Below are 16369 nucleotides of genomic sequence, written 5' to 3' on the forward strand. Positions count from 1 at the left end.
AATGGGCATTTTGGTGTTGACTTCAGCAGGGTGAGAGTTTCACCCTGGGTATCACAAGTGTCAGAAATACTTTCTGCTTTTGTGATTCCTTGTGTAAGATGTAAGATGTTGTTTTCCTTGTCTGCTCAGGTAGAATGGACCTGCTTGGATTATTTTAATTGGCAAATGCATTTTTCCAGTGTCTGTGGCAGAAATAGCTCAGTGCATGAAGTGCCAGGCTAAGTAGTTCCTGTTAAGCAGCCCCTCTGCAACCTTGCTGTTAACACCAGCTGTTACTGCCAGACCCCTCTGCATGGGTTGTGTAATGTTCTAGTTTTTGGTGGCTGCTGCTGTTCTACTGTTGTTGTGTTGGGTTTTTATTTATTTTGTTCTGTTTTTCTTTAATTCCTGGAGGTATAGTCTGTGATTTGGGGGTAGAACAGGGGAGGTGAAATTCTGGTGCCATTGCAGGTGAAGGCAACGCTTCTGTGGGTTGAGGCAGGGTGAGAATTTAATCCGAGAAGTCTGAAGGGAGCAAACAGACCATAATATGGGCTTGACGGGTGCTAGCACTTGACATTGCCTCCTCTGGTGTTGAATGTGGAAGCCCCAGGTGTGTGTGGGTTCCGCCAGGCAGCCGCACATTGCTGCAGAGCTCTGAAGTGTTTCCATGCTGAAGGCGGGGTAGGAAGGAGGGACAGAGTCTTAGGAGCAGGTAAACTGGTTTTAGCTGTTATGCTGGGTTAATTCCTGGTTCTCACCTTGGACTCCTGGTATGACTTAAGGTAATCACTCCAGACCAGGGTTTCTATAAGGCAGATGTAACCCTGTGGGCACCTCAGAAGTGATTTGGAGTCCCAGTTCTCATACAAATCTAAAGGATTTAGAAACCCTTTGCTTCTCTCAGCCCATGTGTGCCAGGTCCATGCCAGAAAATAAAATGGGCAAGGGACTCTCATCTATCTCTGAAGGCAAGTGCTCCATCAGTGTCTCACGTCCATGAACTGACTCTCTTCCCTAACAAAGCAAAAAACAAATGAAAAAACACCGTGCCTGGTCCATAACGCTTACAGAGAGTGGTCCATGCCCGTGCTGGTGGTGTCAGAAGAGCACAAAGTGCCACCAGCCAGCACCTCCCCCCAGAGCAGACTAGCACAAGGGTGTGTGGGCAGCCACCTGTGGTGCCAGGGCTTCTGGCCTCCTGGCTTCCTAGCAGTGGTGGGGGCTTTGTCAGCCAGCTGGGGACGGAAAGGCTGTGTACACATGCAGATGGGTAGGGAGTACCTCTATCTCAGCAGGAGAGGGGCCATCAGCTTCCATGGTAGTGTTTGTTTGATATTCTTACACATAAGAGAACATGGGTGCAATATTAAAATATTTGGAAGTGAGAGTTTTCCAAAATATTTCTTTTTTTTTTTTTTTTTTCTGCACAAGTCTCATTGCTCCTGAAATTTCCCAGAGTATATGTACTGTAGAAAAAGTGAGGCAAGGAATACTGATTTTTTGATGGTTATGATTTAATTGTAAACTCCTGTTTCCTGACCTGAATATGCAATCCCTTTATCAGGCTTTTGGTACTTCTGGCTGGGCATCAGGGTGGTCTCTTAAAGGGTTTTAAGAGTCCCTGTGCTACAGTTATTGCATCCTATTCTATAAATGTTCACCTGGAATCATAGAAGTATTATTATTATTATTACTATTTTAATTGTTAGGTCAGGGTGCTCATTCCAGAAGGTTTTGTGTGCCCAGTTTCCAGATGAATTAAAGGGTCCTGTTCTATTTGGTAATGTTGTGCAGCAATTAATCATATTTTTTTAAACATCAGCACCTGTTCTGTGACAGCTTCCCTTCTCCCTCCCCCCATTTCTGACACAAGTAATTTATTTATCGAGATTTTATTGTATTTCATAGCTGAACTTACCTTTGAAAATTTGTTGGAGAGGACCTAAATAAATCAATAGTTCACTCAGCAACACCATTAATGTGGTTAATAAAACAAATTTTATAAATTTGTCACAGCCCTTGAAAGTGGTGCCAAAACCTTTTAAATCCAAGCACTACTTTTCTTCCACACACCCCTCCCACCGCGCTGGTCACAATTTCTGTTTCTGCAGCAGGGTGGCTACAACACCAAGGCAGATTTTAATTCTTCATAATATGGTAAATATACAAAGCCCAAGGTCTGTTGCCCAGATGGCAACATCCTGTAAAACCTGCCAAGTTCACTTCTGTAAAACAATTTACAGTCTTTAGCTGAGGGACTGAAATTAAGTGAGTAATCTTGAAAAAGAAAAAGTTCAGTTATTCCAGTTGAAAGTGCTTTTGCAGAAATAACTGTTTCCTGTGAGAGAAGGAAGGTCCCTTTGCCTGTAGAGCTGTGTCCATACACTGACCATATTAGCAGAGTGATGCTGATTAAAAGTAAGAGGTCAGGAGCCTGAAGAAACCAGTTGTAGCATTATGTTGATGCTTTATTTGCCTTACATGTAAGACAAGCATCATCCATTGGTGCTAAAGTCATCCTAGCACCAGAAGACTCCCCGTGTGATGATACAGCCTGCAGGAATGCATGTAGGGGAAGCCGCTGATTTCAGCCCGGGCAGGGAGAGGTTTTCACAAGCAGCTTGCGTCTTCCGTACCCAACCCAACATCCTGGGTTAGAGCAGGGCCCTAACTGGCAATGGAAGCTCATGAAGATGAAAGTCTGTATTCCAGGGCAGTAATGCAACCTGTGTGGCTGTGCCTTTGCCAGTTTGGTCTCTCTCGGGGGCTCTCGTTCAGCTTCTCCTCCAGGCAATGACCAGGGCTGGTACGTAGCTGGCAGGTCCTGTATGCAGTGAGGAGTCTGAAGCCATACCTTGCTCCTCCAGGCTTGGGGCCCATTTTGGAGGTGCTTCCATGCAGTTCTGTGCAAAATTTTATGTGCTGCTGTGGAGCACTTCAGAAGCCACCTTTCCACCAGCTTCAGAGGGAACCAGACTGAGCTCAGGGTCATGGCAGCAGGCCCATAAAGTCTATGACAAAGTCTCAGGTGCAGGCAGTCAAAACCATTACTAGGAGGGAACTTAAAAGCAGCCATGGAGGAGGCTGGGGCAGTCTGCAGAGCTCCCCTCCAGGCTGTTAATATCTGGCTGGCTCCAGTGTTATCTCCTTCCAGTGCTCCATTAAGACTTTATGTCTTTCCACCGAACAGCCAGCTGATCATAACCAACAGGATTTTATTTCAGTTTCCCAACAGGGTTTTTGTTTTTCTTGAAAAAATGACTGAGACCAGAAGGGTTTTACAGCTGGAAGATAAGACCTGTCAGTTGGAAATTCTGACTAGATCTAAGCGGACACCTGTATAATACTTCAGATGTATTATGTGGCTGGAAAGGAGTGTGAGGGTGCAAGAAAAATGGAGGGGTCAAGAGAGGAAGTTAAGGAAGCGGTTATGTTCATAGCTGGTTTGCATTTTCCCTGTTCTAAACAAAACTTATTTGGGCAGGGGGAGATCAAAGGAAAGCAGTACTAAACACAATAAACCTGAATATAGAGTAACGAGGGAATTTATGCTGGACCATAGTTTGTGCTTGATGAGGTGCTGTAATTAGTGGCATCCATGTGCTGCTGTCACTGTGGTACAAGGTGATTTGGGGGAGAGCCACCAGGACTCAGATGTCCCTTTAAGTCAGTGGACTTCCATATTACAGTGCAGTGCCAGTCTGTATCAGCTCTGCTGTTGTGGCTAATTGGGAAGCAGAAGTGTGAATGGAGGAAAACTGCAGTGAATTTGCCTCTTCACCTGCCTTCACTGTTCTCACTTCTCCCCAGTGGGCCACATATAGGCGTCTTGTTATGTCTCCTGGTGCACAGTCAATGTAGTGGAGGCTGATGTTTCTGTATAAGGAAACGTATATAAAAATGTGCATTTTTTTTCTTTATGATAGCATTGTTATGAATGCAGCCAGCCTACACAGCCCTACCCCCCCCCCCCATTTTTTTTGAGTAAGAATTGAAAGAAATAAAACTGTATTTAAAAAGTCTGGGTATCTCAGTAAAAATATTTCAGACCTACTCAAGTTCTTCACTTCAAGTTTGATGAGAAAATAAAACAAGAATTTTGTAAAAATGATCATAGTGGAATCCAAGCAATGTAAAACCTGCCCAAATACCCATGTTGGTCCTGAACATTAACCAGACCAAATGGGCTGCCTGCTTTGTTAAGGTTCCCGGAGACATTTACCGAGCCTGGAGCTTTCCTTTAGTAATGGTGCAGGTGAACGATGCAAAACTCACCTGGGCTAGTTTTACTTCTGTATCACTGAGAGCTTTTTATTGGTTTCAGTATTTGTTTGAATCTGAAATGTGAAGAGAATTTGGGAATTCTAAAGCACCGTGGACTGAAACTGAGGAAAATATTTTTACAGCCTGCTGTGACCTGAAATCCCTAAGCTTTGCACAGCTGTAGAAAGAAATCCATTTCAGAGTCTATTATGTTCGGACATGAATATAAAACACAACCGCTCAAGTGCACGTCCCAGGAATGAAGAATTAGGCATTTAGGGAATGCGTTCCCAGCAAATATTATTTATATCTTAATCTATCAAGCTAGTGAAAGTAAATTAAAAGTCCGGGCTGTGGTTTTTTGTCAGTTTGTGCTCAGGCAATAAGGTTATGATGTTTTAGAAGCACAACGAGGAGGGCAGAGGCAGTTCCCCCAAGTCCCGCACCGGTGCTGGAGGAAGGGCTGTATCTCACCCCGTGCCTGGTACCCCGGGTAGCTGCTTGCAGCTGGGGCCTCTCACCGAAAGTCATCCTCATCCACATCCAGGCCAAAGCTAAAAATAATTGTACCTGGATAATGAGTTACGAAATAATTATAAAACATTCTGAACTGTAGCAGAATCAGCATGGGTCTAGAGATTAGCCGCCATGCCAAGACCTAAAACAACTGGAATAATCTAGAATGGAAACCCTACTTTGTTATTTCCATCGTTTATGAATACACTAAGTCTTTGGTGTTGGTGGTCGTATTGCATCCTGTTGTTAGCACCTGGAGCCAAGCTGAGAAAATCCCTTTCTTGGCACGTAGAATCCAATGCTTCGCATCGACATGTCGTTGCCAAATTACAGGGAAAGCATTCTCTTGCCAGGTCACTAGAAATTAGATTAATTGTAACGCAGAAACCACAGGGAAGGGAGAAAAAGCAGAGTTATGCTCTGAATATCACGGCACACCTTGATTGTATAACAGGAAAGTTAGCCTGGAATAGAAACACCAGGCAGTGTGCACAGAAATATTTCCTCTGTGCTCACAGCTCCTTGGTAGTAGGGCTCGGTGTGGAAGTGATGAACGTGCTGGTACCGGTAACCTCAGGGGCCATGGAGCAGGGTGGGGAGAGGAGGCATGACTGACACAAGGAGATATTAATCAGCTTTCCCACTATTACTTTGTTGTTTGCTAACGTAGATGGCATCTGAGCTTTTCTCACTGGGACTAAACGTGAAAATAAGCATCACCGTCTCTGACAGCATCACTTTTGGCTATGTTATCTTTCTCTGAAGCAGTTTTTGCTCAGAGTGCGGGCCAGAAGGGCTCCCCTGCAGCTTCCTAGAGAGGTCAGAGATGAAGCCAGGCCAAGGTCTCTGTGCAGGTACAGACCTGTTGCGCCCAGCCTTTGCTGGAGGGCACAACTGTGGAAATACCCTCCCACCTCACGTTTTCCATGGTGCTGTTGCACAGCTTGGCAGGAGACCAGTACGATTTTGGAGCAGCTCTGATGTTCCCCACGTGGTCCATCCAAGCACCCAGAGTCACAGCTGCTTCACACAGGGTAGAGTGCGAGGGCTTTCTGCTTGGCTTCCTAAGCAAACCTTCGCTACTGAGGTGCGGAAACCAGGGTAGAATGGTTGTTGTATGTTTTGTTTTGTTTATTTTCCTCTGCTTTCATATATGAAAATATAAAATTTCCTTTTGGGCTACAGCCTTTAGGCAATTGTTACCAGAGGTAGTTAATGCAGTTGAAGAGATGTAGTGAACGAACTGCTGTTTTGGAATATTTTGTCAACTGAAGGAGAAGCCACAGGTGGATTTTTGACCAACATTGACCATTTCTTGTCTGCTAAGAGAGGGAGTTCTCAGGTAGGCTCAGCTCCTCTGCCTTGAGCTTGCCCATCGCTTGCCCCCCTGGCATTTGGTTTGCTGACTCTGAAATGTTGCTAGGACTTACCTTCCTGCCAGATGGTGTTCTGAGACCTACAGGTAGAACGTGTAATAAACAGTGCGTGGTAGGTTTTCCAATTTTATAGCAGGGTGGTATTTCTATCTATGCAACATCTAATTTAAGCACCTGACATGGAAGGATCGGGGAATGACAAATGGCAAAGAAAATAATTGTTTTATGTTTGCATGCCTTATCTGTAGTCACATATGGGTGTGGAGACAGTTGTTTCACATGTATTCCCACATATAAACATCCTCAGGAGTAATGCCAGCACATAGCAAGCAGAAAAAGGCCATTAAGATTATTGAGGGAAATGAGTACTTGGAACACAAATAAATATTCACAAATATTTGCATCCCTCCTGTATGATATCTGCCCATATGCTCCTACACTGTCCTTCTTCACTGGAAGGAATTCCACTGGGCCTTTAGCTTGAGGAAGAGCTTGAATACTTATCTTACATAAGTGTTACCTTAGCTAGTGCAAATAAACATTTTCTTTAGTCAAAGTCGTTAATGAACAGTTCTGGAGAAGTGTTCGTCCATTGTGGCAGACTACTGTAGAGGGCACAAAGGAGCCAAGCTTTGAATGAAAGCTCTGGTCGCAAGCCCACAAGAGCAAGTCAGTCGCTACCTGTTCTTTGTATGAGGAAGCTAATCAAACAAAGTAGTTCAGATAGGATTTAGTTATTTATTAGATGTGCTTACAGCGTGGAGTGCTTGAGAACACAGGCTTCGTTTTACCTATGTGTATCTTGAAAGCAATCAAACGGCTCTGTTGACTTTGGCCACAAGCAGTATCTGTGGAGCAATCTCTCTAAGAAGTCATGCCTTGTGCAGCTGTGGAAAATCCCTCAAGGTTAGCAACTTTCAGATGCAGAGTTACTTAAATGCTGGGGGATGCCTTTGAAAAAAACAAATGATTGTCCAAGAGCAGTCAGCATATGGGTATAATATCAGAGCCAAGATGGGAAGAGAGGAGGATCCTTCAAAGAGGACCATTATATTCTCCCCTATTTTCTGCAGAAAATATTTCCTGTGCTATAAGAAGACAGAATGACTAGTGTGTAACCTAAACCCATAACAGAACGATACTTCAAAGACACCTTGGGCCTGCTAGTAAATTCATGCTACCCACCGTCCGTGACAGTAGTGGAGAACGTTGTTCAGCAGTTTCCATCAGCACATGCTTATCCTTTTTTGACATCAGTCTGACTGAGGAAGCTATTGAAACACATACCTGATTTCCAGGACATGAACAGTCCCATTGATTTCAGCCTGCAATATAAAACTAGTAACTATCATAATGATTATGAAGCATTCCTGAGTCCTAAACCTTCGGTGATTCATCATCTAGTGTGCTCGACTGTATTTTATCATATAAGCAGCTTCTTTCTTGAAAAAAAAAAAAAAAAGGCTGATTCGTTGCCTGTAATTATAGCTCATTTGTGATTTAAAGCTTTTTGTAGGCCTAGTAATTTAAAGGTCTATCTGATCACCTCTTCCATCCTTTTAAAAGCAGTCTACAAAATGCCAGCTGTGCGCATAAAATCACATGCCTTTTCCACTTCCCGTAGGTTTCTTCTGAATCTTCAGCGTGAGTGAAGTACTAACAAAAGCTTAAGTTTGGTCCTTGTTTTTTTCTGAGGATGGAGGCATAGTGGTCCTCCTGCGTAACAGATGATGCTTCTGTATTGTTCGAGGATGTGAATAATTAAAGCATGCATCAACTCTTAACTGTTGCAGTTTTAGGTGTATTTGTGGCTGGATATTTTTCTGGACTGCAACATAGAAAATGCATGCGCAGTAGACTCTGGCAAACAAGTTCAAAACTTCATAATTAACTGGCTGTCAAAAATTTGGAAGCAAAACACAGGAGGTGGTTAGGAAATCAAAGTATGATGTGTTTTTAATCACAAAACACAAGGAAATTTTAAAAATTTATGAGTAATAAATCTATATTGTTGCTACCAAATGGCTCCCTTTGCAGCCCTTTAATGTAACACCTGTGCTTCCTCTCAGAGAATAACGACCCATTTTTTGACTGCCTGAGGAGCAGTGCAAGAGTAGGTTTGCAGGCTCAGGAGAACAAAGCCAGGTTCCCAGACTGGGCTCTGACTGCGCTTTAGGATTCCATTTACAGTCTGTTTGGTTTGTAATTCAAATCGCTCCAGACCAGAGTTAATGTTTAGACCACAGCCACCTGAAATTTGCTTCGGGGCTGAAGCCCAGCCAGATTGCAAATGGAGGAAACACTTGAGGTTTGCTAAATACAGTTAATAGGGGATTAGTGGCTGTGTTTTTTATGGTAGCGCAGGGAGGTCTGTAATAGAAAAAATATTAAAATGCAAATATATAACTTTGGCCATGTTGGGAAGGATGCAACTGATTTCACTCTAGCTGTCTAGTAGCTATTCTTCCATTTGTGAAATAAAGGGAAAATGTGAAGAAGAAGGTGACAGGGCTCTGATACAGCTTTTGGTGAGGGATGGTCTCCTACGGCTGCTACTGGCTGATGGGAAAGGACCTGGTGGTGGGGTGTCTGGTCTGTGAGTTATCCATTTAGCTCCTTGGGGTACCTTCAAGCTGCTTGTTCTCAGTGCCTCATGCAGGGGGGCGTGGGTACAGACATTGTACAAATATTTACCACTGCCCCATAAATCACAGAGTCACAGGAATGGAGAGCTGGAAGGAACCTTGGAGGTCTTTGAGCTGTAGATGAAAAAGGATCAAGTGTAACTAAGCCATACCCACCAAACATTTGTCTTAACATTTTCTTTAAAACTCTGGCAAAGGAAATTCCACATTTCTAGGTTGCCTGTTCAAGTGGTATTTATCTAAACTCTGTCTGCATAATTTCAGTGAAGGAGATTCCACACTCTTGGGTTGCCTGTTCCAGTATTTCACTGCTGAAGCTGAAATGTTTTTCTAATATCTGCCCTAAGTTGTCTTTGCTAGAGATTATGCTGATTCCTCCTCTTTCCTCTTCCACGGACTATGAAGAACAATCAATCATTCTTCTCTTCTTAGAAGTCCCTACGTATTGGAAGACTCTTGTCACATTCATTCCTCAGTTTCCTCTCCTCCAGACTAAACAACACCCAAGTCTCTATCCTCCCCTCAGATGGCAGATTCAGAACTGCAGCTGGCCATTAGGGAGATTTCTGTATTGCCAAAAATGTGTGCAGCCCTTAGTGGTTTCTCCAGAGCCAAACGCATTTACCCTTCTGGAACTCCTTGCAGACTTAGTCCTGAGATTAAGAGGTTCAAAAGCTGGTGTGGATGGAGGGAGGCACCTTGCACTTGATATGGTTAGAAAGTTAACATCAGATGACTCTGAGCAATCCCACTGGTTTTAGGGCTTGTGTGTGTGTGAGAAAGCACGTGTGTGTGTGCGCAAACTGGTTTTAGGGCCTGTGTGTGTGTGAGAAAGCACGTGTGTGTGTGCGCAAACAGGCTTTAATTTGGCAAAGCTGGATTTTAAAGGATGAGATTCATTTAAAAAAAAAAAAAAAAAGCTTTCCTGAAAGATGGAACATGAAGAGCTGGCCGCTTGGGCAGAGAAACTGAGGGGAGGCAAGAATCAGAGGGGACACGGGGCGGGTGGGGCTGTCAGGACCACCTTGCAGTCGTGCACTTGCTCTGAAAAGCCCAGGTCTGTCTGCCACAGTTCCATCAACCCAAACTGCAGGGGCTTGAAAGCCCTTACTGGCTTTTGTGCTCCCTTCCTCTTGCTTCCCTGCCTTGCCATTTACTTTGTTACTTTCTGATCCTGTCTGTGACTTCAAAAAACAACAACAAAAAGCCCTAAAATAATTAAAAAAAAAAAAAAAACACCTAAAATTCCAGACTTGGAGAACATATGTTTCCACATTTTTGCTCTTAGGAAAAGGACTTTAAAACTCCGATGTGAGTCTCATGATCTCAGCTTGACTTTTTGTTGTCCTTACTAGGAAATGGAAGAAGTTTATTTATTTAAAAACAAACATTCAGACCCCAACCCTCAAATTTCAAAAGGCTCCCCCAAAGTCTAGACCAGCCTGCCAAAGAGGAAGTGTGTTTATTTATGTATTTATGTATGTATGTATTTATTTATTTATTATATCTCTAATGCAAGAGTTCATTTTATCAAGAGCCAGGCTTTGCTTTAGGACAGAGATTTGGTCAGATGTTAAGTCAAAAGAGGCCATAAGGAGTTTCTGAGCCGCTTTCTTTGGAGACCACCAGCAGGTAGCACATAGCATTGGAGGAGACGTGGGGCAGGAGCTTGGCTCCCCCAGCCCATCCTGTGGAGTCAGACTGTCACCGTGATGTATCCCCGTTTCTGCTAGAAGCAGAGAGCAGGGGAGGCTTCCCTGCACCTGCAGCTGACTCGGCGTATCTCCAGCAAAGTACTGGCCACTCCTTTGGCCAACAAATTTTATGGTGCAATGGCTTGGCCAGGATTTCATGCTTTCTTTCAATTCAAGGCAGAAAATATGTGAAGCGAGACACACGTGCATCTTCTTTGATATCCATGGGGAACACTGTTGCCTGCTGCCCAGTGCTAGGGATATTGGCACGAGAAAGAGGCTGTTATCACAAAGCTCTCAGCTGTCTCCTCAATCCGCTTTTGAAGAAATCTGGCTGATAGGCGTGATCTTATGTGCAGTACATCTCTGGCATCTATCTAAAGAAAAACTCTCCTCTGTGGTACTGACACTGAAGTCGACTGCTTTGTACCACGGTAAGGGCTCAGAGCTGGGAGAATTCCTAAAACCTGGTTTGTGAAAAGATTCAAACAACTCATTGCTCTGGTGGGATTTATGCTCCCTCCACTGCCTGCGAACAGGATTTAAATCAAAGAATACAGACCCATGTTAACTGTTACTGTTGTTGTTGATCATGACAATGAATTCAAAATTCTTCAGGGACCAATATGATTGTTTGCTTTGACCTGTGGTGTAAAATAATTCAAAGAATTTGACCTTGCTATTTTTATATTTTTTGTCTACCAAGTAAATGAACTATCAATAACATTAATCTGTGACTGAGCCATGAGCGCATCTTTCAGAAAGGCATCCAATCTTGATTTTAGATTCTGAGTGATGATAGAATTACAACACCCAGGAGAAGTTACTCTCATTTGTTTTTTAAAAATGTATTCCCTATTTGAATGAGATGAGCTTCAGCTTCTAATCCAGAGCTCTGTGTGTCCTGCCTGCTAGATTACACATCCCCCTAACAGCACTTATCTTCTCTGATCTAGATTTTATAGAATGTGAAAGGAAATGATTGACTTGTTTCTTAGGAAATAATTGTTTCTTAAGGAACTATAAATGTTTCAGGGGAAAAAAAATCACTGTTGCTATTGGACTTCTAAAAATTGGCTTTTAAAAAAGTTGTATTTTTAACTAGACATGGTAGTGTATAACATTCAAGGAAAAGGTACGTACCCTCAAATATTTCCATTTGGGGAGCTGTACTGAAAAATTACAAAGGAGAAATTACATTGATTTTAAACATTTTGAAAGAAAAACTACCCTGTAGATGTAATCATTTAGCTGTTCTCAAATCTTTCCAATTTTAATCACATTCCTGTTGCTTGGTTATCTATCACAACTTTGGACTCTAAAGTCCTTGTACAAAAGGGTTATCTTTATTAAGCCAAAGCTTAGATGTATACTTGCCTCTGTATAAAAAAGATAGGAGAAAAATTGTTTGTGCAATATAAATGCTGGTGAAAATATCCTTTGCACAGGTTTAAATGATGTAGAAAAGCTTCAAGAATTCCAAAACCCCTGTAACTAATGAGAAAGTTGCCATTTCCTTCAATAGTGATTTTACTTGGAGCTTCTATACTGACTTAGGGAGTCCTTGTCATACTTCTCTATCTGTAAACAACCTCCATATTTTTCTTTCTGAAAGCAGCCACTGAAACCCAAAAGGTTTAATCGGTGTGAGGAAGTAAAGTTCAAAATTCACATGGCAAGGAAGCAGATAGTTGACTAGAAAGTGGGTGTTTGTAAAATACAGATGCAAAACCCAGACATTTTCCTGTTTGGTTCTGCTGTTGGATTTTCAGAAACTACTTTTCTAGCCATTTCCGTGCCCATTATTCTTAATAAAGATTTTACTGGGTTATGAACTATTTTCTTTGGGCCAGGCAAAAGGTGCTAAGATATTTCCTCTGGAATTTAAAGATTCTTTTTGTGTGAGGGTAGGTATGTTATTCTGAGCTGAGTGGGAAGCCTGAAGGGGGAAAACTTACAAATAATTAATTTGAGGAAAGGTAAAAGACTGTTTACTCTTTGATTGACTCCTGGGAGAAGGGAGGCAAAAATAAATCAAGACATTCCACTCTCCGAGCTCCAACTTTTATGGATTTCCCATTGGTAATGTTTCACGTACTATGGTTAAAGACTGTGTAATGAAGTAGGTTAATATATATAGGAAAGCAGCTATGCCGGCAAGGTTTGCTTGATCCTGGACCAGTAAACATAAGGTTTTCTGTTTAAGTCATTTGTGCCAGCCACCCCTTTTAGACTGTCTATTTCACTTCCACTGCAACAGCCTCATTTAAGCTGTACCTGCCAACTTGTGACAAAAAATGGTGTACTTTTAATTTCCCTGAGATCACACACCTTGACATAAGACCACAAAATGAGCAACTTCATGTTTGCTGCTGCTCTTTAATTCTCCAGTGTTTCCAAAAGAAGAGGAAAGGGGGACAGGAAAGAAACCATGCAGGGTATGCGTGAGAGGGGTGGGAGCACGGAGCGGAGCCGTCCTGCTTTCCAGAGCCAAGGCTAAGTGCCCTGCCACGTGTTTCACTGCTACCATCCACTGTGCTGATGACGCACAGTTTGATGACTTAAATATTCCTCTGCTCTGACCACCTTATGTGATGAACTCCTTTTCTTATTAAAAGAAGTGGGGGAGTGAAGGAAAAAACAGCAGAAGTAGCCTTCCTAAGCTGCTAGCTTTTCCTGGCAGATGTATAACCTGCTGTCCAGAAGCCCTCTACCACCGGTGTCTGCTGAATTCCTCATAGACCTGTTCATATTCCAAAGAAAATCACTGCACTTGTCTTCAGCTGTTGCCTCTGTTGGAGGTCCTCACAGAGAAGCCAAGAGCTGGGGTGAATAAGGTCTTGTAGTAGAGAAATAGACTGGGAGTTCTGGGCTCTTCTCTCATCTGTGCCATTAGATCCCTACATGCGTTATATTTGAAAAGCGTATATGAAGAAGAATGTAAATACACTTGTATAAATAAAAGTGTATGTAAATATAGATGTTTTATATGAAGAATACAGTGGAAAGAACACTGGGCCTCTTCCTCCTAAGACAGTGCTGAGGCAGTACATTTTATTTGAGGTTCATCAGGGGAAAACTGGAGGAAGGCAGAAGCAAATCTGGCCATGTCATGAAACCTCAAAGATGCCATGGCCACGTTCTCTGAAGAGGGAAGGTGACTAATAATGCTGAGGATCCAAATCCAAATTCTGTACCTTGTTGGAGCTGCTAATGTCTTAACCAGTTGCTAGTGCTTGTATTGCCAACAGCTTAACTAAGCACAGTTGTAAGGTCTGGAGGTAGAGTGATCTCTTTCCCTGTCAGCTCAGGATTCCTTTAAGTCCTTTCTTTTGCCTCTCCCTCAACTATGTTTGTGTGATGAAAGCATTTTTCTGGGAGTCACTGGCAGGCGTAATTCCTTGCAATCTTCCAGGTGTCGCTCATGCGTGTAATTCCGTAAGCGTTATGCAAATTCTCAAAACATTAAGTTGTCCCTCGGTTGTTGACGTAAATCCTTTCACAGAAACTGTCACAACCAACTTCCCTCTTGTTTTCCCTTCATCTCTTTCTACCAAATTTCTTAATGTGAAACCACTAACAGAATCACAGAACGGGTTGGATTGGAAGGGATCTTAAAACCCACCTAGTTCCAGCCCCCTGCCATGGGCAGGGTCCTCTCCCACCACCCCAGGCTGCCCGCTACCCCCAGCCCCATCCAGTCTGGCCCTGGGCACTGACAGGGATGGGGCAGCCACAGCTTCGCTGGGCAGCCTGGGCCAGGGCCTCACCATCCTCTGAGTGAAGAATTTCTTCCTTATATCTCATCTAAACCTACCCTCTTTTAATTTAAAGCCATTCCCCCTTGTCCTATCACTACACTCGCTGACAATGAGTCCCTCCCCAGCTTTCCTGCAGCACCTTTCAGGCACTGGCAGGCCGCTGTGAGGTCTCCCAGGTCCTCCTCTTCCCCGGGCTGAAGAACTCCGACTCCCTCAGCCTGGCTCCACAGCAGAAGTGCTGCAGCTCCTTCATCATCCTTGTGGCCCCTCTGGCCCCGCTCGCAACAGCTCCGTGCCCTACTGGTGCTGGGACCCCAGAGCTGAACGGGCAACAGGGCTGAGGCGGGGAGGAGATGGCAGCCCACGTAATGGCCGCTCGTGCGCCAGCCGCCATGCCAGCGGCCCGGCCCTGCTCGCAGGCAGCTTCCCGCCATTTGAACCGGCCGTGTGCCATGGGAGCCGCACGGCCTGCTCGCGCCGCTCGCCTCAGGAGGAGGCCGGGCAGGGGGCGGCGGAGTCAGCGGTGGCCCCTGGTGGCTCTGTGGGGGCGCTGAGATGCAGTGCAGGTCGACAGGGAGGCAGCAGCACCGCAGGGTCCCCCAGGTAGGTACAGCCATCTTAGCTGGCACCCAGTGTCTGTCTCGGTGCGGATCCAGTCAGTGAAACGGGCCCTGAGGTCTCACTTCAGTTTATATCGCTTAGAATACAGGAATTGGTACCTAACCTGAAGTGTTTCAGAGGCAGTACCTCCTTCAAAAACAAGAATACAAAATATTTTCCCAGCAACAATTTAGAGTTTTTATATTTTTCATTAAAAAATGAATGCTCTAGTATTGATTCTGCACTGTGGTGCTTGTCAGATCACTTTGCATTTTTTATTGGAGACTTTAATCTCTACCCAGTACCAACAGCCATACAATATTATTTTGCGCGCTCCTCTTTGAACCTACAGCACTGAAAATTAAAGTGCAAATATGCATGCGAACCACCCAAAAGTCATAATAAGATTATATGAGTGCCTGAAACCACACAGCAGAAACAATGGGGTTGCACAATTCCTCCACGGCGGCAATGCTGAATTTTAATGAGGGATAGTTGGTACATGCTGATACTCCTATAGCTACCCTGGAGTCAGAGTGGTGATTTAAGATGCCAGTGACAGTGTGTAGGTGAGTCTTAGCTGTAGCGTGCCTTGGGGAGTGGAGCACGATATAGCAGGCTGAGAAAATGCCAGGGAAATAAACAGGTTAAATTAGAAGGAGAAATAGGAATGGTCGGAGGAAGAATCGCTTAAAATTGCCAATCACCAGTGCTGCTTACACTGTCTGTTGAGCTCCTATTGGAGAGAATATGACACTGTAAGCTGATAGAGTAATATGAATAACCCAAATACAGAACATATGCTGTCATGAATCAAAAATGTCATGCTTCAGGGTTTAAAGTGATCTCTTAAATATCAGGGATTAAGAGGGGAATTTAGTGATGTGGTGTTACCTCTCTCCCATGCCAGAGTTTTTGCCTTCTGGAGCTGCTAATACTGCTAACCTAGGTACACCTGGGAGCCACTTGGGAAACATTAGCAGTAGGTGTACCTTTCAGAGATGTGCTTCTCAGGCACGGAGATATCCCTCTGGTTTGCAGCTAATCTAACAATAAGCATCGCTCAGAGCGAGTTTCTTTTCAAACCTACTGTTCCCATTGCACGGCACAAGGTCCGCATCTCCTGTCGGACTCTTAGTCTCTTGTATGTGTTTGTAAGACTGCACATGTGCTTTTCATTTCAAAACACTTAAAATAATCTGAAAGGTGTGTTGGGGCCTGCGAGGGTGTGTTTGTGTAGCATGATGCCAAGGAGATGTACAACACGGCCGGGGATATGGGAGGACAGTGGCCTGGGATGTGGAGGACAGCGGGAGGCAACCCTGCCCTGCTTGTGCTTGAGTGTGAGCTATCACAAGAACTACAACAGAGATTTGTCTTCTAGGGAACCTGCTGATGCCTTACAAGTGAGAGGTTTGGCCCAAACCAGCAGGGGTGCTGGGTGGACAGCCAGAAGGCTGAGGCAGGGAGGAGAAGCAGTGTTATTTTACAGCATAGACTGGGTTAGTGCACTGTGAAAGTGATAAACACTT

This window comes from Cygnus atratus, chromosome 3 (assembly GCF_013377495.2).
Source record: "Cygnus atratus isolate AKBS03 ecotype Queensland, Australia chromosome 3, CAtr_DNAZoo_HiC_assembly, whole genome shotgun sequence".
NCBI classification, from domain to species: Eukaryota; Metazoa; Chordata; class Aves; order Anseriformes; family Anatidae; genus Cygnus; species Cygnus atratus.